Source organism: Hemiscyllium ocellatum, chromosome 1 (assembly GCF_020745735.1).
Source record: "Hemiscyllium ocellatum isolate sHemOce1 chromosome 1, sHemOce1.pat.X.cur, whole genome shotgun sequence".
In the NCBI taxonomy this organism is placed as follows: domain Eukaryota; kingdom Metazoa; phylum Chordata; class Chondrichthyes; order Orectolobiformes; family Hemiscylliidae; genus Hemiscyllium; species Hemiscyllium ocellatum.
Genome location: NC_083401.1, coordinates 63895171 through 63919080, shown reverse-complemented (window position 1 = coordinate 63919080; position 23910 = coordinate 63895171).

Sequence of the window (23910 nt, the reverse complement as noted above, 5' to 3'; positions counted from 1 at the left end):
ACCTGTTTGGTCACCTTCTCAAAGAACTCATTTAGGTTTGTGAGGCATGACCTGTCCTTCACAAAACCATGTTGACTATCCCAAATCAAATTATCATTGCTACAGTTGTCTCTACTCCCCTTCTTGAACAAGGGGACAACATTTGCTATCCTCCAGTCTTCTGGCACTATTCCTGTCGATGATGATGACTTAAAGATCAAAGCCAAAGGCTCTGCAATCTCCTCACTCGCTTCCTAGAGATTCTTAGGATAAATCCCATCTAGCCCAGGGGACTTATCTATTTTCACACTTTCCAGAATTGCTAACAGCTCATCCTTTTGAACCTCAATCTTGTCTAGTCTAATTGCCTGTATATCAGTATTCTCCTTGACAACATTGTCTTTTTCTAGTGTGAATACAGATGAAAAATATCCATTTAGCGCCTCTCCTCTCTCTTCCGACTCTGCGCACAACTTCTTTGACTGGCCCTAATCTTACCCGAGTCATTGTTTTATTCCTGATAGACCTATAGAAAGCTTTAGGATTTACCTTGGTCCTACTTGCCAAAGACTTCTCATGTCCCTTTCTGGCTCTTCCTACCTCTGTCTTTCAGTCCTTCCTCGATAACTTTTAACTCTCAAGTGTGGAGTGTGTTCATACCTTTAAGAGTTATTTGAAAAGTGTAAAAGAAAACATGTTGCACCATGATCAGGCCAGCGCAAGGAAATTGCCAATTTAAAGAATGCTCATTTGTTCTAGAAATATATTCTGTCCATCAATCCAGAGAATATAACCCGCATAAAGCAATCTACATTTTTTTTTTAATTTTCAGGTGCTGCGGTAGACACTTTATATTAAACAATTGACTTTGTTTAAGGCCAATTTTTAGACTAGGAATATTTCAATTCAATGCTGCAAAGCAGAAGAGGTTGGGGTTTTAGATTGGCAAGCATGCAGCTTACTTATTCAAAATGAAGAAAATGATGCTGAATATGTTTGAACCACAACAATTGATACATATGTGATAGACATATGATTTATGCAGCCTACAGCTATTTGCAACAGAACAGGCAGAATATTGACCACACTCAACCAATCTGCACATGTATAACTCAGAATGTACTGTCCAACATTAGATGGGATTTCACAATTAGACAACACTTACTAGGCAACACTGATTGTGCTAAGTATTCCACTAACACCCAATTTAAGATTATCAGTTAGGCTCACAATGTGCTCCACTTAACGTGCTGGAAATTTATATATGTTTTCATATGCAGGCTCCATCCTATGCAAACAGAAATATACATGTCCATACATTGTGTCTTTTAGAACTAAACAAAATTTTATGGAGCAATCATTTCTTGGTGCATTTTCCAAGGCAGTGGAGTTGACATTCTTGCCTTGAATTTTCATAAAGCTTGCAAGCTAACTGTTCTTTGGTACACTCTCCACAACAATACCTCAAATAATTAGCATTCACTTGTCAAACAATCACCACCCTGTTCTTATGTAGGAAAAAATGTTGCTCCCTTTGAAATTCTTACAACTGTGTGCTGTTCAGTGCAAGATGTAAAGCTTCAAGAACATTTTTTTTTCTCAACAATACGCAAGTTCTGTTCTCCAAAGTGTCTATTTATAAATATTCACACAATTAATATCTATTGTTTCAACTAAAATTTTCAATGACAATGTAATGGATTGTAGTGTTTGTTCACTAAAAATGTAGTTCCTTGTGTAATAGATGGGGAATTTAAACAAGCAATATATCAGTGATTCTAATCTGTCCATGTCTACGTGTTGGTTGCTTTGATCAGCAGCCGATGTCAGTAACATCCCCAGTCATCCCCAGATAACAGTCATTTGATCCCCAGGCTCTGTTGAGTTCTCTGACCTTCTGTCTTGTTTTAACTTGTAACTGAATAGTGATGCTTTTCTGAAGAAGGTTATTAATGTGAGCCACCTGCTTCTCATTCAACTGAAGAGTTTCATATCAATATCACTTGTCTGTCTTTAATCCCTGGTCTGTTTTGCATTTTGAAGTATCTGGGCCAATTTCAAACTTTTCAATTCAGCATCTTACATAAAACAATGTTAATGCACATCATTCATAACTGTGAATAGATAACAATGCTGGGGAAAGGATGATTTCCCAATTTGTAATTTAGTAAAAGCACTGAGTACCCCTGGTAGAATATAAGAAGCAGTAGAAAATGTTCTGTGCCATTTTAAAAATATACCTAAATCTCAAAACCAACAGATTACCAATAACATCTCGTCGATATTTTCATTTTCTGAATTGTCAGCAAAATCTAAGTAAGGTTATCAATATGTTGTAATCGTGCCACATTTCAGGACATTTTGTGCCTATGAACTCATGTCCTTTGGAAGTGGGTTTTCATTAGTCAAAATTATTTTCTCATCTGGACCATCAGAGAGAAGAGTCTGTTCTCCAGTTCCAGTTGATTTCAAAGTTATTCTGAATTGCTGAAAATGCTTCACTCTCTGACTTCACACATAAAGCATTTTTCCACTTAAGAATTATACTTAGTGAAGCTATTAATAGGTAACATTGATCAATATGAAAATTCCTTCAAATTAATTTGCTGTGTTACAGTTTGAATGCATATGATAACCATAACATCTGGGGCCAGAGTCTGATGCAAGGATGTAATATCTATTTTAAACATTCCCAGAAGAACAGCTCCATTTTATAATTTAAAACCTTTCACAGTTGTAGACTGTGTGCCTCAAGATGGACATATCTCTTTCTTACTTGAACTGCTTCAAGAGCTTGCCAACTATGTTTAATTGGTCATGTGTTGGCCAATCCAGGGAAACTCACAGCTGGGTGATTAGCTCCCACACAACCTGATGTTGTGGCCTTCATTTGACCACACTGTGTTCAAAAGTCCCTCAACTTGTGTTGTTGTCTTGTAAGGTAATGAGATTTTAAATTGCTTGACAAGAATAATTACTCTTCATGTGTGCTGTCAGCTTCTAAGTTTTCTATCCACCTTGTCAAAGTTCCTTTGAGTAACCTTTTCAAACTCAATGTAGATTTGCCCAAGGCAGCTCCTTAAATTCCATTCTCTTAGCTTCCAAACCTCAGGACAAACTCATGTGCAGTCCATATAGTCCTTAGTTACAATGTCATAATCCTGAGAAAATTCCTCTGACTGTGAGGCATAAATTTCCTATTCTCTACCTGCCAACTTACTCTGCATGAGCAGTATCTGGTTTTCTCTTGCTCAATTCATTTGTTTTACTATTTTCTCAAATGGCACGAAGAATGCCACCGCATTCTTTTTTCTAAAATTTTGTTATGCCCTGTATGAGCTTAAATATTTTGTTGCTAGATTTTAGATTATGACTCAGATCATTCCCAGAAGAGGAAGGATCACCAGACCTGAAACATTAACTCTGATTTCTCTGCACAGATGCTGCCAGACCTGCTGAGCTTTTCCAGCATTTTCTGTTTTTGCTTCTGATTCACAGCAATAGCAGTTCTTTCTTTTTTTTATGTAATCTTAGATGCATATTGTTTTGCTTTCTCTCTCTCTCTCCAGTGATTTCATTTCTCTTCTCCTCATTTCCAGTTCCCTTTCCTTGTTGTTGCTATTTGTAACTCCATCTCCAAGGTTTCCTGTTTCCCTTCATGTTCAAGCTACTTTAACAGTAACCCAACATCACATGATTCTGTCAACACCTGAAGTACCTGGCCCCACCAAACATTGTCATGTCTCGCTGCGCAGTGTGCTTTAAACCAAGCCTCACTATTCATTTATCAAAGTAGATAAAGCTCCCAGTTTATCTGTCAGGTAGGCCCAGATTAACAGAAAACAAGGATCAAGTAATTGTTCTTAACAAGAACTATTATTTACTACAAACAATTCGATTCTAACCACAGGTAAACAACTATAAACTCTTCACATATATTTCTACCAGTTGAAATTCTGACATCTTACCAAAATCCCCTCCTCCCCACCCATACCCCAAAACACATACAGGTACACACAGACAGTCAAAATATCATCAATGATATGGACAGAAGAAGGTAAGTACCTGAGAAACAGATCAATAACAGCATTCCTCAGAATTTGGTGAAGTGTTCCTTTCCTCCCCAAGTCTTTAATTCTCTTTTTGTAACAGGTTCTCTCACTTCTTCACAGGAGGCAAAAATTAACCGGATCACAAATGATAAAGTCTCACTTTGTGGTTAAAAACAACACCTTATAGCAATTGGTGAGAGAAAATAAATTGGCTTTCTTCAGGCTTTAGGCATTTCCCTGGAGGGAGAAAAAAAGAGAGCCATAAAACATCTGCCTCCTTTCAGCTCTCCAAAGGTTCCTGTCAGTATCTCCACAAATCAACCAGCATCTGTTGCCAGCTGATCTCCATTTTAAATGTACATCATTCCTCCCATAATCCTTGGTTTTGGAACACTCCTTTTTCCTTTCAGTCCTCATTCAAAAATACAGAAAATAATACACCCACATCTATCCAACTGTTATGATGCACATGCACAAAGTGTTCTGCTGAGAGCTTGATATTCAGCAAGGTTTTACCTTTGAAAGTTGTAATGTGTTTTAATTTCATTTAGTCAACCATGCTAGTTAGTGCCATCATGAATCTTGACTTCTCATGACTTTTGGTTTTCACTAGATTTGTCATCTTTGCAGTTCACAGTTTGGTTACTGAGCATGTAGAAGAGAATGGGCATTTCACCAATGTTATCAATGAGACAGAAGGGGTACTTAAAATTTTGCTACCTTCAGAAGATCAGAATATAGACATAGTTTGATTGATAATGAGGAATGGTAATAAAAAGAAGTCATTTTTGAGAGTGGTGTACAGAATCCCAAAAGTGCAGAAGCAGGCCATTCAGCCCATTGAGCCCAGACTGACTCTCTGAAGTGCATCCCATCCAAACCCACATATATCCATGTAACCCTGCACTTCCCTTTGCTAATCCACCTAGCTTGCATATTTCTGGACTCTATATAAGAAACTTAGCATGGCCAGTCCACCTAACCTGTGTATCTTTGGATGAAATCGGAGCACCAGGAGGAAACCCACAGACTTGGGGAGAATGTGCAAATTCCACACTGATAGTTGCCCAAGGGTGGAATCAAACCCGGGTCCCTGGCACCTTGAAGCCGCTGAGCCACCATGCTGCCCCAAGGAGGGCATATACAAGAAGAAGTGTTGAGTGCTTGTGATAAAGGGATTGCAATAATCGTAGGTGATTTTAATCTACAAGTAAACTGGAAAAATCAGATTAGTAGCTTCACGAAGAGCTCATAGAATATTATTCAGATAGTTTCTCACAGCAGCATATTGTGGAGCCAACCTGAAAACATTGACTTGGTATTGTATAATATGGTACCTATCTAAGGAAAGATATACTTGCCATATACGGAGTGTAGCAAAGGTTCAAAATGCCGATACTGGGTCTAGCAGGGCTTTGCACAAGGAGAAATTGTTTCAATACAGCCTGTAATCACTCGAGTTTAGAAGGTTGAGATAGGATCTGATTGAATCACGTAGAATTCAGAAGACTTAGACAGACTACTTGCAGGGAGGACGCTTTCCCTGATTGGGGAGACTACAACCAGGAATCATGATCTCAGGATACAGAGTAGACCATTTCAGACAGAAATGACGAAACATTTCAATCAGAGGACTTTGTTACCACAGAAGGCTATAAAAGCCAACTCGCTGAATATATTCAACAAAGGGTTAACACATTTTTAGAAACTGAAGGCATCAAGAGTTAAGGGGAGAAATCAGGAATGTGGTGTTGAAATCGAGGATCAGCCATAATCATATTGAGTGGCGAAACACACTTGAATGGCAAATGGCATACCTCTGTTCCTAGTTTCTAGATTTGTATGTGGATAGAATTAATATCTGTAGGTATCACTGATCACAACATGATAAAACTTTACACCCAATTTGAAAGGGAGAAGAATGGGTTTAAGACTAGCATTTTAACTTAAATAAGGGCAAATGTTTGGGCATAAAAGCTAAGCCAGCCAAAGTGAACTGGATTGGAGATAGATCAGTAGTGAAACACGACAGAAATTTAAGGGAATATTTCAGAATACTTAAAATGATTGCAGTCCAACCATGGTTAACTGAAGATGTTAAGGAAAGTACCAAATTTAAGGAAAAAAAGCACATAATTGTGCAAAGTTGAATAGCAGACCTGATGACTGATCAGAATACAAAGAATGGAAAATAGATAGTTAAAAGCTACCAAAACAAGCAAATTAGAACATAGAAGGAAACTTGCTAGAAATAGAATAGCAAATTGCAAGAGTCTCATGAATATTTAAAAAGGAGAAGGGGAAGTAAACTGAGAGTTGTTTCTCTAAAGGGTAAGAATAGTGAGTTAATAGTGGATAATAAAGATAAAGCAAATGTAATGAGTAAACATTTTGCTTCTGCCTTCACTACAGAAGACACAAAAAACAGTCAAGTAAGACCATGTCTTGAACATTGTATACAGTTTGCGATTCCTCATTTAAGGAAGATGTGAATACCTTGGAAGTAGTCCATAAGAAGTTTACTAAATTGATACCTGGAATGAATGGGTTGTCTTATGAGGAAAGATTAGATAGGCTATGCTTGCTTTCACTGTGAGTGAGACGCAATTTGGATTGAAGTTTTTAAGTTACTGAATGGTCTTGACATTGTGGACATAGGAAGGATCTTTATGCTTGTGATTGTTCTCGAATCTTGAGACGATGTTTTAAAATACAGGGTTGCCCGTAGACAGAGAGTGGAAAGGCAGTTTTTTCTCTCCAAGGGTTGTGCAATTTGGAACTCGCTGACTCAAAGCAGTGGAGGTGGAGTCATTGAATATTTTTGAGACAGGCACAGATTGATTCTTGTCAGACAGGGGGATCAAAGGTTAGCAGGGATGAATGAGAATGAGAAATTCAAAGCTTAAACAGATCAGCCATGATCTTCTTGAATGATGGAGCAGACTAGAGGGATGCAATCACACACTTCTGCTCCTCATCTGTGTACCTGTATGCTTGATGTTGAATCACTGGAAAATGGCAATGTTGATCATTTTTAAGGAGGCTATAATCAATTTTATCCTTTTGCCACAATATTTGACAGTCCCATCCTATAAAGTGGCTTCACCAAATCACTATTGCTCTGAAATCCTTGATGGGCATAGATCCTTAATAAAATGTATTAATTAGAAGCAAATGTTTGGTCCCTTTCCTCTATGTTTCAATGGGATCATTGTTGATTTGTAGTAGCCCTAATACTACTCGCCTGCCTGTTCCCATATCCCTTCATTACCTGTCAATCACAAATCTAACTCAGCTTTGAAAATATTCATTGACCCAGAATCCACTGCTCTGCAAGGAAAATAATTCCAAAAACTTTTATGAATTCATTTTTAGGGTGTTATTGGCTGGCCAGTATTTATTACGTATGTAAAAACAATGACTGCAGATGCTGGAAACCAGATTATGGATCAGTGGTGCTGGAAGAGCACAGCAGTTCAGGCAGCATCCAAAGTGCAGCAAAATCAATGTTTCGGGCGAAAGCCCTTCATCAGGAATAAAGGCAGTGAGCCTGAAGCGTGGTCTTGTAGAGAAAGGAAGAAAACTTCTTCAAGGCAGGCATCCTTGCAAGAGGATTCGCAGTAGGGTTAAAATCAACGAGGTAAAAACAATGACTGCAGATGCTGGAAAGCAGATTCTGGATTAGTGGTGCTGGAAGAGCACAGCAGTTCAGGCAGCATCCAATGAGCAGCGAAATCGACGTTTCAGGCAAAAGCCCTTCATCAGGAATAAAGGCAGTGAGCCGGAAGCGTGGTCTTGTAGAGAGAGGAGGAAAACTTCTTCAAGGCAGGCCAGTATTTATTGCCCGTCCCTATTTGCCCTTGGGAAGGTGGTGTTGAGCTGCCTTCTTGAACTGTTTCAGTCTACATACCGTAGGTTGACCCACAAAGTTCTTAGGGAGTAATTCCAGGATTTGCACTCAGCAACAGCAAAGAAATGGCAATATGTTTCCAAGCCAAGACGGTGAGTGGCTTGGAGGGGAACTTGAAGTTTGTGGTGGTCCCATGTATTTTATGCACTTGTCCATCGAGATGCAAGTGTTCATTGTTTTGGAAAATGCTGACGGAAGGTCTTTGCTGAATTTCTGCAGTGCATCTTGTAGATAGTAGACAATGCTGCTACTGAGCATTCGTGGTGGAAGGAGTGGATGCCTGTAGTTGTCGTGTCTGTCAAGTGGGCTGTTTTGTCCTGGATGGTGTCAAGTTTCTTGAGTGTTGCTGGAGCTGCACTTATCCAGGCAATTCCATCGCAGTCCTGACTTGTGCCTTGTGGATGATGGACAAGCTTTGGCAAGTCAGGAGGTGAGTTACTTGCTGCAGTATTCCCAACCTTGGACCTGCCCTTGTAACCATTGTGTTTATGTGGTGAGTCCAATTGAATTTCTGGTCAAAGGTAACCCTCAGGCTGTTTATAGTCGGGGATACAGTGATGGTAACTGGCAGGTTCTTGAGCAAGTGCTTTCAGTACGATTGCCAGACTGTTGTCAGGGCTCATAGCCTTTGCAGTATCCAGTATCTTCAACCATTTCTGGATATCACATGGAGTGATTCAAATTGGCTAAATGCTGGGGACTGCTGGAGGAGGCTGAGATGAATCATCCACTCTGCAAAGATTGCTGCAGAAGTTTCAGCCTTACCATTTGTATTAACATTCTGGGCTCTTCCATTAATGAGGGTGAGGCTACTTATGAAGCCGCCTCCTCTATTGAGTTGTTAAATGGAATTCTAATTCTAAAGATCCTCTGAAAGAAGAAATTATACCTATCTCTGTCTTAAATTTGCGACTCCTTACTTTGAACCTCTGTCCCCTAATTCTAAATACTCTAATGAGGGGCTCCTTTTAAACCTTGCATGTTGCAACATGATCATCTCTCATTCTTCCAATTACAATAAGCAGAGGATCAACCTGTTCGATCTTTCCTCATAAAACAACCCATTCATGACCAGGATCAAGATAGTACATTTGCTTTTCACTTTAGCTGACAATCCTGATGTTTTTTGAGGATGCATTCTGATACATACTTCTTGAGGTCACGCCAGTGTCTGTTTCTTTTGTTTTTGTGATGCATTTGTCTTGTTCTTCACAGAGGACTCCTTCTTCACCCATTCTCTCATCAAGTTTTCACGAACACAAATTCCCTCACTGAAACATACTCTTTGATGAGTTAACTTATGTTATTGCAATTTCTGTGTTTGTTTATGTTACAGCTTTTAGCTTGAAGCCAACTTTGTACTTTATCCCTGTTGCCAGAAGATCCACTTCTGTTTGTCACTTGCCACGTGTAGAGTGAGTGTGTCTTAACTTCCCACCAAGATGACTTACTCTCTGTAATCTACAGTAACTGTTTAAACATTAGGTCATATTCCATAAGAATGTCTTTCACAACTATCTAAAACAAAAATATAAAATCATAAATAAGGTTCTGGAGATTCATTGTTATTTACTGTGGCTGTGATCATTTCTGCAAAATCAAAAACATTAGGTAAAGCTACAATCGCACTATTCTTCACAGCAAATTAAATCCAGATGCTCACCACAAGGAATTGTAAATGGTCTACACTTGTGTTTGGTGATGACAAATCATGTAAATCTCTTAAATTCCAATCCCAGTTGGCTAGATTCAACAAACATGAAACATTAAGCCAAGCCATTCACAAAGTAGGTGATAATAAATAATAGGAAAGTCTAGATTGTGTTCAAAATTGGACCAAATATTAGAAAATAATTCTCAGAATACTATGCCATAGTGATTAAAACAAACACCTCCTTTCCAAAATATAATTCTTTATGTTTTGGAACATACAAGATTCACAATGGGGAAATGTGCTGTTCAGGCTCTTTGATTGATGAGAAGTTGGCTTCTCAAATCCATGGTTTAGAAAGAAAGCTTCCAAACTTTTGCCTACTGAATGGAGGCAAGTTGTGTGACAGGAACACATGTCAAGCTTCTCGACAGAAGAGACATGACTCAGACATAATGGAACATGATATGGTAAAGGTTCCACTTTGGGCACAGTTGACAGTTGTTCTTCAAATTGCACTCAAAATTGGATCCATTTTCAAAATGCCTCTTTCCCTGGCTTTCTGCTCAAATTCACTTGCAGAATTTGCCATGAACTGGCATAATTAGACAGCGATTTAAATTAAAATTGGGAAACAAATATCTTTAATCATATTCCTTGATAACTTTTGTTGTGGCAACTTTGTGCATTTTGAATAATAAAGCTGTAAAGTCAGCTTATTTATTTTAAGAATATTTTACATTATTTTAAGAATACAATTTCAACTCACATTAGGGCTCAGTTCACAGTTACTTAGTAAAGCATCAGAATCACAGAACAATTGCAACATAGAGTGAGGCCATTTGGCCCATTGGTCTAGATTGCCCTCCCAATGAGTATTTCACTTAAAGCCATGCCCCAGCATTGTCCTTGTAAACTGGTATATTACTCCTTTTCAGATTACAGATCCAGATTACTAATTACATGAACAAGTTTTTCCTTACATAACATTTGCTTTACTTTGTTTTTAAGTTAGCATGGCTTCCTGAAAGGGAAACCATGTCTGACTAATGTATTAGAGTTTTTGGAGGAAATCCCAACCATAGTAGATAGAGTGGAACCGGTAAATGTGGTATATTTGGACTTCCAGAAGATTTTCCACAAGATAATCCACAAAAGGTTAAGTCACAAGATAAGAGTTTATGTTGTTGAAGGTAGCATTTTGGCATGGAGAGAAAATTGGCTAATGGGCAGGAAAAAGTGAATGGGCATAAGTGGTTCTTTTTCAGGTTGGCAGCTTGTAACAGTGGGTTTGCACAGGGATCAGTCCTGTGACCACAACAGTTTACAAGATATAAATTAATGACTTGGAGGAAGGAAGTGAATGCACTTCAGCCAAATTTGCAGATGACACATAAAGTGGTGGAAAGGTAAGTTGTAGGGGGATACAAACAGTTTATGTAAAGATATTGATAGGTTAAGTAAGTGGGCAAAACGTTGGCAAATAATGTGGAAAAATGTGAAGTTTTAAATTTTGGAAGGGAGAACAAATAAAAGAGTGTTATGTAAATTTGGAAAATCTGCAGAAAGCTGCAACGCAAAGTGATTTAGGGGTATTTGTGCACAAAACACAGAAAGCTAGCACACAGGTACAGCAGGTAATCAGGAAGGGGAACAGAATGTTGGCCCTTATTTCAAGGTGTTTGGAGTATACGTGTACGGAAGTCTTACAGCAACTGTACAAGATGCTGGTGAGACCACACCTGGAGTGCTGTGAGCAGGTTTTTTTTAAGATTAGATTACTTACAGTGTGGAAACAGGCCCTTCGGCCCAACAAGTCCACACCGAGCCTCCGAAGAACAACCCACCCAGACCCATTCCCCTACATTTACCCCTTCACTCAACACTGCTGTCAATTCAGCATGGCCAATTCACCGACCCTGCACATTTTTGAAATGTGGGAGGAAACCCATGCAGACACGGGGAGAATGTGTAAACTCCACACAGACAGTTGCCTGAGGCGGGAATTGAACCTGGGTCTCTGGCGCTGTGAGGCAGCAGTGCTGACCACTGTGCCAGTGTGCCCCATATTTAAGGAAAGATGTTATTTCATTGGAGGCAGTTCAGAGAATGGTTACTAGGAAGATCCCTGGTATGGAGGGATTTTCTTGTGAGCGAGGGTTAAATAGGTTTGGACTTTACTCACTGGAGTTTAGAAGAATGAGAGGTGATGTCATTAAAATATATTAGCTTTTTTAAAGGGGTTTGACAGGGTAAATGCTGAAAGAATGTTTTCCCTCATGGGAGAGTCTAGGACCAGACTTAGTTTCAGAATAAGGAGGCACCAATTTAAGCCTGAGATGAGAAGGAATTTCTTCCACTTAAACAGCAGCACAGAACATGCTTAATTGTACATCCACAAGCATCCACTTCCTTAACCAAGGATGCTCAGCAGCAGCAGTGTATATTATCTACAAGATGCACTGCAGAAATTCACCCTCCAAACTCATGACCACTTTCTAAGAAGAAAAGAACAACAGATACGGGGGGGCATGGTGGCACAGTGGTTAGCACGGCTGCCTCACAGTGCCAGAGACCTGGGTTCAATTCACGCCTCAGGCGACTGACTGTGTGGAGTTTGCATGTTCTCCCCGTGTCTGCGTGGGTTTCCTCCGGGTGCTCTGGTTTCCTCCCACAGTCCAAAAATGTGCGGGTCAGGTGAATTGGCCATGCTAAATTGCCCGTAGTGTTAGGTAAGGGATAAATGTATGGGTGGATTGCGCTTCAGCGGGTCGGTGTGGACTTGTTGGGCTGAAGGGCCTGTTTCCACACTATAAGTAATCTAATCTCATCTAAATGATTATCTACAGTCTTCATTGAATCACGGTTGGTCCCCTAGTTTGACATGATGACAGATTGAGGGATATTCCAGGCCATGATGCTCGATATTTACTGATCAATCTATTCAGAGATGTTGTGATACACCTCAGGAGCAGGTGGGACTTGCTAGTCAAGAGGAAGGACACTACAACTGCACCACTAAAACCTTAGGAAATAATGATACAGATTAAAGGGGACTATAATTCAGCTGCTGATAACAATCCACAATACCCCATTTAACTGATGAATGTATCCCATTTTGTTTCAGAATTTGTAAATGCATGATTTTTAAAACTGTGGGCGGAGTATCTGATACCTATGTCAGATAACTTCCCCTTCTAAAATAAAGAAGAATGTTAAATTTACTAATGCAAGGCATGGTTAAGTAGATTAATTCTTGAAAGTTTCTAAGTAACCAGAAAGGGTAATTTGAAAGGTGACCAAGTTTATGTGTTGTCATTTACTTAAATCAACTTTGAAAGACAGCTGTCACATACAGTGAGAAACCGAAATTCATACAGAAAGTGATTTAAATTGCTCCAACTCAGGTAAATACATACATTTTGCCTGATTATAGTACTTTGTGTATTGGTTTCTATCATTTCCTCTGTTTTCCACTTCTGCTACCACAGTCTATGGTAGGTGAGCAGCTGTCTTCTGTGCTTGCAGCTATGACAACAAAGATATATGCATTTTTTTTGTCATTTATAGTTGTTGTTCCAATCAAAAAGGCCCTATTTCTGAGAGTGTAATGGGCCTGATATTGTTTCCAGCAAACCTGATAGTCTGTCTTTCCTCCTTAATGGAAAATAGCTGTTTTTTTTAACAAAAGTACTGATTTAAGAAACCAGCTTTTATCTTTGGGAATGCAATGTATCTGACTCCCACAAATTCATTTTGTTCTTTAGATAATGTAGAAGTAATTGCAGTAGACTTCAATGAAGACAGATGTCTCATGTCTCTCATTCTAGTGGCTGCTGGTAGCACAAAATTATCAGAAATTATACCAAACCATCAGTAATGAAATCAGTGATCTCTCCCTTTTTATACCCAATTTCTTGGTTTAGCTGTTTTTTTTTGTTTTCTTGTGTGCAAGGATAAGCATTTGGAAGGAATCTGGAAATGCTACATATACATGTGAAGCAAATTGTTGCTGGTAATTCATATTCCACATTCTCATTCCTCTCATTGTACTGGAGCTGCTATATAAATGCTTGTTGGTATGCTGGAATTCCCATGTGAACTCAGGTTGACCCCTGTGCCACCTTGAATAGTATACGTGTCCAGCCCATTATACAAATAATCTCACCCACCTGATTTGGAAGGCGACCAGAAGGGAACTCCTGACCTTTCTTTCAGCAGAACAAATCACCAAGAATTTCTGGACTCAATAGGTTTATAACCACCTTAAAAAGAATGAAGACAGAGGTAGGGATAACATGTTGCAAAAAAGACTGCTTTGATGTAGACCGATGTACCAGAAACAACAGTGAAAGCAGAGTGATGAGCAATATTTAAAAGTTAAGTGAAACAATAATTTGAAGAAAGAAAACAATTAAAAAAGCACAGGAACAGGGATAACAAAGTAAAGCTTTCACTATTGGCCAATTCCATGAATTACAAGAATATCCGAGTTAGTTATTAAACATATTAGGTGGCCCAGACATACAATACTCTAGTATGGACGAATTGATGACTACAATAAAATGTTCAAACTATAGCACATGAACTTGTAGATACAATCGGCCTAAGCAGTCATCTCACCTTAATTGTATTGATTGATTTTGCCACTGATTCCTATGACTGCAATATTGAGGATTCGTTCAACAGCCACTTTTAAGTAGCTTCTTTTCAATAACTGATTAGATGTTACACTGAAAAGACCAGGTTGGACAATAAAAGTTTTTCATAACATAAAAGATCTATGTTTAAGTCACAGTTAAAGCTTGCCTTGATAATATCTAACCTCCAAAAGCCTCGAGAGCTTTCAGACATAGACATATAGGAACCATGGTAGCCACTTAGCCCCTCAAGCCTGTTCCACCATTTAATGAGATCATAGTTGGCCTGTGGCCTAACTCCATACACTTGCCTTTGATCTGTATTCCTTAAAACCTTTGTTTAACAAAAAAAACTCAGATGTAAAACTAACAACTAATCTAACATCCAATGTTGTTCGTTGAAGAGAGTTTTAAAGCTCTACAACCCTTAGAAACGTAGAATTGCTTTCCAGCATCTCACCTGAACAGGGTCTGGCCCTAAATTTTTAAAACTGTTCTAGAATCTCCAACCAGTGAAAAACCTATGAAGTTCAGAAATTCTTTATCTACCCTGTATTTTCCCGTTAATATCTTGGAAACTTTGATCATGTTACTCCTTAACCTCCTAAATTCTAAAAGAAATAGGTCTAATTTGTATCGTCTTTCCTCATAACTTAACCTCTGAAGTCCAGGTACCATTATTGTGAACCTACATTGTACTCCCTCCAAGGGCAATATATCCTTCCTAATGCGTGGTGCCCAGATCTGCTCATAGTACTCCAAAAGAGTAATTGCAATATAACCTCTGCATCCTTATATTCCACTCCTCTAAATATATAGGCCAGCATTTCATTCATCTTCTTGATTATTTTCTGCATCTTTTGTGGCATTTTAACAATCTATGCACCTGGGCCCCCAAGTCTCTTAGGACATCCACTGTATTTAACTTAATACCATCTAGAAAGTACCTTGATCTATCCTTTGTTGGTCCAAACTATATCTGTTACAGTTTTGCCAATATCCCTTTGTAATTTTATGCGATCATCCACTCTACCTACAGTGCTGCCTCAAATTTGCATACATTAAACATACCGTTATCCAAGTTGTTCAATAAATAATGTGAATAATTAAGGTCTTAACAGATCCTTTTGGGACACCACTTGTCACGTCCTGCCAATTTGAACTCCTATCAATTATCCCTACTTTCTATCACCTAAAACTCAACCAAATAAGACCAGCTTCTTCCTCACTGTTACAAGACATATGAATGGACCTTTCATATATTAGTTGATCTTACTCAGCACCTTCTCTGTAGCTGTGACACTATATTCTGCATTCTGTTCTATTACCCTGATGTAAATATGTAAGGAATGATTTGGTTAGCACACAAAACAATAATTTTCACTGTATCTCAGTTCACGTCTCAATAACAAATCAAATCAAATTTCCCAGCCATCTCAGTAATTTGTCCTCAATTCAACGAGCTTATGTTGTAGTTAAAAGTCTCTATGTGGGACTTTATCAAATGCCTTCTGGAGGTTCATATAAACAATATGCATAAATGTTCCTTGGTCCACTACATTAAACACTTCTTCAGAAAATTGAATGAAGTCTGTAAGGAATGGCAATCATGAATCTATGCTGGCTTTCCAGTTTTCTGCCTTTGAACACTAAACCATATACACTATCTCTATTTATTATGCAAGGCTTTTTTTACAACTCTCTTGAATATTTTGTCTCTGATTTGAAAATGAAGCTTCAAAGATTCCTCAATAATATTCTGCTACCAGTCACAGCTCACAGTTAGTCACAATATTTATCCAGTTCAAATGTTACCTGGTCTTATTCTACTATGGAAATCATATTAAAGTCCTATGCACTTATTAACTTTGTTTTCCAGCAAGAATAATTACACAGCTTGTTTTCCCTTGACTGTGAAAGACAGACTGCAACATTTAGCAGCATCATTTTGTTTTGAAAAATCTTTTGGTATGCAAAGCATGTAGAGCCATACAGACATGGAACCACACCGGCACAGCACTGAAACAGACTCTTTGGACCAGCTCGTCCATGCCAACCAGATATCCTAAACTGACCAAGTTCCATTTGCCAGCATTTGGCCCTTATCCCTCTAAACACTTCCTATTTATGTACTTATCTAAATGCCTTCAAAATGTTGTCTCCACCACCTCCTCTGGCAGCTCATTCCATGTATGCAACACCCTTAGGTCCCTTTTAAATCTTTCCCCTTTCACCTTAAACCTGTACCCTCTTTGGACTCCCTTACCCTGGAGAAAAGACTTTGACTATTCCCCTTATTCATGCACCTCGTGATTTTATAAACTTCAATAAAGTACCCCCTCAACTTCCAATGCTCCAGGGAAAATAACCTCAGCCTATTCAGCCTCTTCCTGTAGATCGAACCATCCTTGCAACAACCTTGTAAATATTTTCTGAACCCTTTCAAGTTTCACAACATCCTTCCTATAGGAGGGAGACCAGAATTGAACACAGAATTCCAAAAGTGTCCTAACCAATGTCCTGTACAGCCATGATAAGACCTCCTAAATCCTGTACTCAATGCACTGACCAATGTACCAAATGCTTTTCAGTACCTTGTCTATCTGATACCACTTTCAAGAAACTATGAACCTGCACCCCAAGGTCTCTTTGTTTGGCCACATTCCCCAGGACCTTACCATTAAGTCCTGCCCTGATTTACCTTACCAAAGGTAGCACCTCACATTTATTTACATTAAACTTCATCTGCCAAGTCTTGGCCCATTTGTCCTTTGACCAAGAGGTTCCGTTGCTCTCTGAGATAACCTTCTTCACTGTCCACTACACCACCAATGTTTGCGTCCTCTGCAAACGTATTAACAATACCTTCTATACAGCATGGAAACAGTCATATAACATGGAAACAGACCCTTCAGTCAAAGTAGTCCAAACTAAATTAGTCTGACCTGCTTACACTTAACCCTTAACCCTCCAAACCTCATGAACTTATTCAAATATCTTTTTAAACATTGTAACTGTACTTACATACCTGCATCCACCACTTTCTCTGGCAGTTCACTCCATACTTTAACTGCTCTTTGTGTAAAAATGTTGCCCTTTCTATCCTTTTTAAATCTTTCCCCTCTCATCTTAAAAACATACACCCCAGGTTTGTACTTCCCCACCTTAGGAAAAAGGTATTTGCTATTCACATTACCAATGCCCCTTGAGAAGATCACACGAAACCTCCTAAACTCCAGTGAAAGAAGTCCCAGCCTTTCCAGCCCATTTTTATATCTCAAACCCTCCATTCCTGGGGAGAATGTGGGTAAGTGGAGTTGAAATGCCCATCAACCATGATTGAATGGTGGAGTGGACTCGATGGACCGAATGGCGTTACTTCCACTCCTATGTCTTATGGTCTTATTCCCGGCAACATCCTGGTAATTTTCTTTCTGAAGCCTCTCTAGTTTAATGACCCTTCTTCCAACAGGATGACCAGAATTGCACACAATACTCCAGAAGAGGCCTCACCAATATCTTGTACAATCTCAATATGACATCCCAAGTCATATGCACAAAGATCTGATCAATGATGGCAACCATGCTAAATGTCTTTAGATTTAGATTACTTATAGTGTGGAAGCAGGCCCTTCAGCCCAACAAGTCCACATCGACCCGCTGAAGTGCAACCCACCCAGACCCATTCCCCTACATTTACCCCTGCCCCTAACACTATGGGCAATTTAGCATGGCCAAGTCATCTAACCCACACATTTTTGGACTGTGGGAGGAAACTGGAGCACCCGGAGGAAACCCACACAGACACGGGGAGAATGTGCAAACTCCACACAGTCGCCTGAGGCGGGAATTGAACCCGGGTCTCTGGCACTGTGAGGCAGCAGTGCTAACCACTATGCCACCGTGCCACCATCCTGTCTAACTGTGCCGCAAATTTCAAAGAATAACATATCTGAACCACTAGATCTCTCTGTTCAATAACACTACCCAGGGTCCTACCATTAATTGTCTAAGCGCTGTCCTTTTTCATTTTATCAAAATGCAATACCTCACATTTATCCAAATTAAACTCCAAATGCCATATTTAGCCTAATGACCCAATTGATGAAGATCTCTCTGTAAATGTGGTCAAGTTTCTGTCCAACTGATTGCATTTCTTCTAAATTATCAGAATCCATCTTGTTACCCGTGCCGCGTGATAGCGAGACGAAGAACAGGGAGAGATATCAGCTGAACACGTGGCTGCAAGGGGTGGTGCAAAAGGGATGGTTTCAGGTTTATGGATAATTGGGGCTCATTCTGGGGAACGTGGGACCTCTACAAATTAACGGTCTTCACTTGAACCAGAGGGGAGGTGTTATCAATTCTAGAAGTAGTGAAAGCAGATAAGTCCCCGGGTCGGACCGGATTTTTCTGAGAATTCTCTGGAAGCTAGGAAGGAGATGGCAGAGCCTTTGGCCTTGATCTTTGAGTTGTCATTGTCTATAGGTATAGTACCAGTGGACTGGAAGATTGAAAATGTTGTGCCCTTGTTCAAGAAGGGCAGCAGAGATGACCCAGGTAATTATAGACCAGTGAGCCTTATGTCTATTATACAAAAAGTTTTGGAAAGGATTATAAGAGATAGGATTTATAACCATCTGGCAAGCAACAATTTAATTGGAAAAAGTCAACATAGTTTTGTCAAGGACAGGTCATGTCTCACAAATTTCATTGAGTTTGTTGAGAAGGTGACCAAGCATGTGGATGAGGGTAGGGCAATTGACATGATATACATGGACTTAGATTAGATTAGATTACTTACAGTGTGGAAACAGGCCCTTCGGCCCAACAAGTCCACACTGACCCGCCGAAGCGCAACCCACCCATACCCCTACATTTACCCCTTACCTAACACTACGGGCAATTTAGCATGGTCAATTCACCTGACCCGCACATCTTTGTGACTGTGGGAGGAAACCAGAGCACCCGAAGGAAACCCACGCAGACACGGGGAGAACGTGCAAACTCCACACAGTCAGTCGCCTGAGTCGGGAATTGAACCTGGGCCTCAGGCGCTGTGAGGCAGCAGTGCTAACAACTGTGCCACCGTGCTGCCCACGTGACTTCAGTAAAGCCTTTGATAACATTCCACATAGTAGGCTATTGGAGAAAATGCGGAGGCATGGAATTGAATGTGATTTAGCAGTTTGGGTTAGAAACTGGCTTTCTGTAAGAAGTGGTGGTTGATGGAAAATATTCAGCCAGTTACGAGTAGTATGCCACAAGGATCTGTTTTGGGTCCATTGCTGTTTGTCATTTTTATAAACGACTTAGACACATGCACAAGTGGATGGTTTTGTAAATTTGCAGATGTTACTGAAGTTGATGGAGTGGTGGACATTGTAGAAGAATGTTGCAGGTTGCAGAGAGACTTGGATAAATTGCCAAACTGGGCTGAAAGGTGGCAAATGAGTTCAATGCAGATAAGTTTACTTTGGAAAGAGTAACAGGAATACAGAATACTGGGTCAATGGAAAGATTCTTGGTAATGTGGATGTGCAGAGGGATTTTGGAGGCAATGTACATAGATCCCTGAAAGTTGCCACCCAGGTTGATAATGCTGTTAAGAAAGCATACAGTGTGTTAGGCTTTATTGGTAGAAGGATTAACTTCTGGAGCCGTGATGTCATGCTGCAACTGTACAAAACACTAGTGCGGTCTCACTTGGAATATTGTGTACAGTTCTGGTCACCCCATTACAGGAAAGATGTAGAAGCATTGGAAAAGGTGCAGAGGAGATTTATCGGGATGTTGCCGGTCTGAAGCGAAGACCTTATAAGGAAAGGCTGAGGAACTTGGGTCTGTTCTCATTGAAGAGAAGAAGGTGAAGAGGTAATTTAATAGAGACATACAAGATGATCAAAGGATTAGATAGGGTGGACAGTGAGAGTCTTTTTCCTAGGATGATGACATCTGTTTGTACAAGGGGGCATAGCTGCAAATTGAGAGGTGATAGATTTAAGACAGATGTCAGAGGCAGATTCTTCACTCAGAGAGTGATAGGGTGTGGATTGCCCTGCCTGCCAATGTAGTTAACTCCGCCACATTAGGGAGATTTAAACAGTACTTAGATAAGCACATGGATGATGGTGGGATAGTGGAGGGTGATGGGCTTAGATTAGTTCACAGGTTAGCACAACATCGAGGGGAAAAGGGCCTGTTCTGCGCTGTATTGTCTATCTTCTATGTATTGCATAGCTTTCACGAGTTTAAACTAGAAGTTCTTGAGTTCGCTAAGAACACTGCAGTTTCAGGAAAGGTATCACTCCTTATAGCACTGTACAGATTGCTCCTTCAGAAAGCTGGCACAGACATATTGGCTACTTATCCTTGTTCCGCAATGCAAAATATTTTGATTTTATAATCTATTTCACTGGTCTGCACAACTTTGGACTTTTGAGGTCCCATGGCCCTTTGATACAGTGCCTTTCAGCCTCTGAACATATTCTGATTGAAATCCATATTTTCAAACAAGTAGATATCATTAGCACAGCCATTATGTAGCACCTGTTTTAAGGTTTTGGCTAAAATATCTGCTTAAACACATCTACTAAAACCCCAAAAAATCATGTATTAAAGCATCACATTGAACCTAAACTAACATTCATTTGTGGGGAATCCATGAACTCATTACAGACTGTCTTTACATGAGGAGCTGCAACTCGCCATCTGCTCACATTTATTCCTATTGTGGGAGGCTGCTCCCAAATTTTGTTCTGCTTCTTCATTTTTTGTGATTTCCAGTCTGTGTTGCTGACTGCCTGCATGCAAAATATAAGCTCGACAGTTTGTGAGACTAATCTCTAGTTTGTGAGTGTAATTTGTTTATTTATTTTATTATATAATTTTATTAAAATTTCTACATAGGCATTAACCTGTTTAAAACAAAGTATTAATTATTCATTTTGTAAGTCAATTGATCAGAATTTTGGTAACAGAATTATATCCTTAATTAAGAAGTGCAGTTAGCATTTACAGATATTTCCATTAACTCAATGAACCTGATTCATAGTCATTAGATGAGATCAATTAGCTTTGCTGGAATCCATTAGTTAAAAGGCAATAAATTTCATTACTCTTCTTTAGCCGTTCTGTTATTGATATCCCTATAACTCAACATTTGGCTTATAATTGATGCAATTCATTTCACACTTGGGAGATTATTTTGATGATATTTAGGACTTATGACTTCTCTGTCAAAGAATGAATAAAAGACTAATAAAGAGGATATTATTAGCTAAATAGAAATATGAAAAACAGTCCCCACTTTTCATGATCCCAGTTGAGGCGAGGATCAGATAAATCAGATCCCAGAATGAACTTTGACTTGATTGTTCTCATTTTAAAGTCAATGTAGTGGTCAGTCATTGAATCATAATCAGAAGGCTGCAGAGTTTCTTTAACAACAGAACAGAAGGTTATTACACAAAAGACAAAGACATAGTTAACAAACCAAGCTATCTAGATATAGAAGGAAATTTAGAAAAATCTTAAAATACACAGCAAAACAAGATTTTCAACAATTTTCCCAATGCCATCAATTTACAGAATTTCAAATCCAAAGTGCTCCTCTATATTAAATCTTTAAGTTCTACTAAACAGATTCTTTCAAACTCTCAGCTTCCCATCCCATCACATGCCACAAGCAAATGAAACACCGAGAATTCACAACTTGGAAGTCAGAGCGGATACCTAATGACTTCAAAGTTCTGAAGAAAGGTCACTGGAACTAAAATATCAACTCTGCTTTTTCTCCACGGATACTCAGTCTCTCCAGCAATTTCTGTTTTCCATCATCCTTCAGGTTTTTTTTGAGTTTTTGTTTGGACTTCAAATTGCTGCTGGCTGTGAGGAGCTTCAATGTTGCTCAGAAGTAAGCAGCATCACAGGGAATGATCCTTGAGCACCAGACACACCTACCCTGAATCCTCGGACATTGCAATCGAACAGATGCTTAGCCGTCATGACCCTCAGGGCACCTCTGTGATCCTCTTGCAGGGCAATCAGGAAGCAGAGATCTGCTCTGCAGGGCACAGAAGCATCGAGCTTTGAAAGGCTGCTGCAAGGTCACTTTGCAAGCTGGAATAGACACCCAACTCATACATTGAATCATGCAACATCTCAAGCTGCTCAGTTGCTCTACTCATGTTCACTCACTTTGTACAATGCTCACCACATTCATGCCTTGCATGCTGTGCTAATTAGCATTTTCACGCAATCTTGTGGCCAGTAGTGCTCAGTTAAGGGGCAGATATCTTGTTATGTGACAGTGTACTACTTGTCAATCTCACACTTACATCATGTATCAGTAGCTTATTCAGCAAACATGCCGCATGTCAGCAACTAGGCAGCCTGGTCTCTAAACTCTTAAGTAGAGGTGTCACAAAGTTAGTGTGTAAAAATGGTAAAATTGTAAAATGGGGCCAAGCATTGTCTACTGAGTCAGTATGGGTGTAAGTTAGGAACAGCAAGGGAGCAGCCACCTCATTGTGGGTTTTCTACAGACCCCCTAATAACAGTAGAGAGGTTGAAGAACTGATAGGTTGGCAGCATTTGGAAAAATGTAGATGTAGCAGGGTTGTTGTTATGGGTGACTTCAACTTTCACAATATTGACTGGAACTGCCTTAGTGCAGATGGTTTGGATGGAGCCGGTTTTATCGAGTGTGTTCAGGAGGGTTCCCTTACTCAGTATGTAGACAGACCGACAAGGGGAGAGGCCATTTTGAATTTGGTGCTCGGCAATGAGCCAGGACAGGTGTCAGATCTCGCAGTGGGAGAACACTTTGGTGACACTGACCACAACTGCCTCACATTTAAAAGGGAAAGGAGCAGTTACCAAAGGAAGATAATTAATTGGGGAAAAGGAAACTATGACACTATTAGACAGGAGTTGGGAAATACAGACTAGGCGCAATTGTTCCACAGGAAGGGCATAGCAGACATGTGGAGACTGTTTAAGATGCAGTTGTTGCGAGTGATGCACGAATTTGTCCCTCTGAGACAGGTATGAAGGGGAAAAATTAAGGAGCCTTGGATGACAAGAACAGAGGAGCTTTTCATCAAAAGGAAGAAGGCAGCTTATGTAAGGTGGAGGAGACAAGGAACCAGCACAGCGTTAGAGGATTACAGGCTTGCTAGAAAGGAACTCAGAAATGGACTGAGGAGAGCCAGGAAGGGGCATGAGAAAGGCTTGGCAAGAAGGATTAGGGAGAACCCAAAGGCATTTTACCTCATATGTGAGGAATAGGAAAATGATCAGGGAGAAGGTAGGGCTGATCAGGGATAGCATAGGGAACTTGTGCTTGGAATCTGAGCAGATAGGGGAAGCCCTGAATGAGTGTTTTGCTTTGGTTTTCATCAAGGAAAGGGCCCTTGTTGTGAATGAGAACTTTGAGGAGCTGGGAAACAGGCTTGAACAGATCGAGATTGATAAAGTTGATGTATTGGGAATTTTGGCAAACTCGCCAGGGCCAGACCAGATTTATCTCCAGGAAGTGAGAAAGGAGGTTGCTAAGCCACTGGCGAAGATCTTTGCTTCCTCACTCTCCATGGGAGTCGTTCTGGAGGATTGGAACGAGGCAAATGTTGTTCCTCTTTTCAGGAAGGGTAATAGGGAAATCCCTAGCAATTACAG